The sequence below is a fragment of the Rhinolophus hipposideros genome, assembly GCF_964194185.1.
Source record: "Rhinolophus hipposideros genome assembly, chromosome: 13".
Classification (NCBI taxonomy): Eukaryota; Metazoa; Chordata; class Mammalia; order Chiroptera; family Rhinolophidae; genus Rhinolophus; species Rhinolophus hipposideros.
The window spans coordinates 27,325,140-27,328,962 of NC_138059.1; positions in this window are offsets into that span (position 1 = coordinate 27,325,140).

Here is a 3,823-nt window from a genome sequence, read left to right on the forward strand (position 1 = left end):
GTTACCCTTCATAAAGGCTGCCCCAGTTTCCTTTCTGTGAATTTCCTCTCCTTCACTGTTGATTATTTTGACCAGAGACCACTTCCTACTGCCTGCCTTCACCACGGAATCCATGCCTTCCTACGAGCCTCTTCTAAGAGCCAGGGACATAATGAGACATAAGCTCAGTCAGCTAGATGCGTGCTCCTGGGACTCTGAACAGGAAGTGAGTGAAATAAGGAATCAAAGAATTTTGAGGGTCAGAATCCTCACAGTAGCAGCAACAGAGGTGATGACAGCAGTGGCAGCTGTGGCAACACACTGACCAGGCTATGCCTACACAAGTATGTTGCAGTGTTTCCTGCTTCCTGATTTCCTCCTGAGCTTCCTTGTTTCCTATGTCTTCTTCCTGTTCCCACTGATTCTGTGAGCTGGTTTCTTTTCAATAACATGTAGACTAAGATTCTGTAAATTCTAGTGTGTCTGTCATTAAAAATATAGGCCAACTTTCTTTTGGTTATTTTCCTAGTACCTATTGCTCCATCATTTTAACACATTTATTTCAGTACTTCCAGATGTGTCCTTTACAATATAATTATTCAGAGTTATATGATACTAAATTTTTAGAAATCAAATCTGAGAATTTCTAATATTTATAGAAATTATTTTAAACCTCTTCTTTAATTCTCTTGTCTTTAAAATACCCAAATAGCTTCTTATTTTTAAAGGTCAATATATCAACATGACAAAAGGAATTTATGAAAAACCTGCAGCTAAAATCATACTCAATGGTGAAAGACTGAATTTTCCCCCTATGATCAAGAATGAGACAAAGATTCCTACTTTCTCCACCGCTATTCAACATTGTACTGGAATTCCTAACTACAGCAATTAAACAAGAAAAAGAAGCAAAGGGCATTCAAACTATTTAAATTGAAAACAAAACAAAACAAAAAGAAGCAAAACTACCTCTGTCTACAGATGACATGATCTTATATGTAGAAAATCTCAAAGAACCAAAGAATCCGCAAGATGTTGCAGTTAACGAATGAATTCAACAAAATTACAGGGGGGTATGAGATCAACACACACAATTCAGTAGTGTTTCTATAAACCAGCAATGAATGATCCAAAAAGAAAAGTAAGATTGAAATTTCATTTACAATAGCATCTAAAGAACAATTATCTAGGAATAAATTTACCCTTGGAGGTGAAATTTAAAACTTATTACAAAGCTACAGTAACTGAAATAGTTTGGTATTGACATAAGGATATAGAGACCAACGGAAAAGAATTGAGACTCTCAAAAAATCAATCCATATATTTACAGCCAATTGATTTTTGGCAAGGGTGCCAAACCCATTCAATGGGGAAAAAGTATTCTCCAACAAATGGTGCTGGGACAACAATCTAAATATAAGAGGTAAAAACATCTATCTCCTGGAAGAAAATACAGGTAAATCTTCATGACCATGGATTTGGCAGTGAGTTCTTACAAAGTTGATTTGAACTCTGCTATTTATGTGTTTGTTTTTTTTAAGTAGGTAATTTCTCTTTTTTCATGACTTTGATGTTCTGTAGTTTGCTCATGGATATAGAGTTGATAGAGAGATTAACAAATATGAGCCATTAGTTCTTTGATGAAATGAAAAAAAATTGTTAAAGATGAGAATTATTTTTAAAAAAATGATCAATGCTCATCTTAATCATTTTACTTAAACTCAGAGATCCAAATTTATATTATTGGGTAAGTTTTTGATGTAGCACAAGGCCTTTCCTTTGAGATGAGTCTGCTAGTTAAATTTTCTTGTTATCTTTCTCTCATGAACAACACACATAATGAGTTATCCACAATTCCCAATTTCAGAGTCTTTATAGTGAAGGGAAAAATTTCAAGAGATTGTTGGAAGTCTTTATGTTTACTGCATCCCAGAAATTTACAACTTTTAACCTCAATTTTACGGATTCTGTGGCCAAACCTACCGTAACATCTAATTTTTTAATGTGGCATGTCTTTATGGAGTTCTCCCCAAAGCATTCAATTTAGTTTTATGTTGATAATGTACCGCTTTGTGTAACTAACATAACACATACAACACTCTTACAGTTAGGCACAAAACACAACTGATTTTTTAAAAACAGAATTCAACTGGTGGGAGCAATCAACAGTGCGCTGATGTGCCACGCAGGCCCTTTCCAGTTCTGGGTATTTATCACCCTATGAGAATCATTAAGAAAGCATGGAGGAAGCACCTTGATTGGCTCATTCAATAAAGAGAACTGATTCACTTAAGAGAACTATTCTGTTTCTCTTATTCAGAACTCACTGTACTATTTGCTACAATCTGAACCATCATGTCTTTTCCAATTCTGGATATTTTTTGCTATATGTCTCCCAAAGATACCTCTTCCCTCTCTATTCTCACAATCAAGGAATCTTAGATGTACCATGTTTCCCAGAAAATAAGACCTAGCCAGACAATCAGCTCCAATGCGTCTTTTGGAGCAAAACTTAATATAAGATCCAGGATTATATTATATTATATTATATTATACTATATTATATAAGAGCTGGTCTTATATTATAGTAAAATAAGACCAGGTCTTATATTAATTTTTGCTCCAAAAGATGCATTAGAACTGATTGTCCATCTAGGTCTAATTTTCAGGGAAACACAGTATGTTGTATATTTCCATTTTATCCTCCATTTCACTTAAATGTTTTTTTTTATGTGCTCAACCCCTTTATATTTCTGGGTTGCTTTTTGGGGCTTTTTCCCTGCACTCTGTCTCCCCATTTTCTTATTCTCACTTCAGCTGTGTCTAGCTATCATTTAAGTGGTCCCCTGAGTTTTTTATTTTGATAGTATATTCTTTACTTCCAGGTGTTCTACTTTATTTTTTTCAAGTCTATTATTTTCTGTAGTGTCCTCTTCTTTTACTGACTTTTCTATTCCTTCTTTTACCTCTTTATTGAAAATATTTTTAAAATAATAATTTATTTGAAATTGGTTAGTTTTCTGCTGAACTTGAGGTGCTAATATAACTTTCCGTTACATCTGCTTACTCTCCAGTTTGGTTGTTTCCATAAGTGATTAGGAATAGGGTCTCTGGAATTAGATGCCCTGGGTTCCTAACTTCGTCATAGATTTCTATGTAACTGTTATAGCTCAGTGGAAAACTTTTCTCTCAACTTCACTTTCATTAACCCCAAAATAAGAGATATACTTGGTTATGTCTACCAATTTCACAAGGACAAGGCAAAATTATCACTTAAGTAGAACTTAAACATGACAATATTTTTAGGTTTTCAAATCTTGCCTCCATAACTTAAAATATAGATGATTAATAGATTTTACTGCCAAGCCCTTACAGTACACATTTCTTTGTTTGTTTGTTTACTATTGCCTACACTGGACAGAGACTTTCTTTGATACTTTGAAAGGACAATGAATAGAGTTTTTCTGGTCCCAGTTTCACAGAGCTCCCTTTTTCAGCTCTAAGTTTCATATCAGAATTTCAGTTTCAGCTCGTTATCTTAGCCACAGGTTGTGCCTGTGCACCAAAGCGCATGAAACATCAGTGCTCTTAGGTGAAAATCCACATAGGCTATGATTACCCACTTTTTATGCTGGATTTTTAATTCTCTATTTCTGCAAACTGAAGATTTATTATTTTATTTTGATTTTGTCTTTAGTTTTTAACTTGCTTATTATGTATTTGTTATTTTGTATTAGCACGATTTTTCTCTTTTTTTTAATTTATCAGGGTGACAACTGTTAGTAAAATTACATAGATTTCAGGTGTACAATTCTGTATTACATCATCTATAAATCCCATTGTG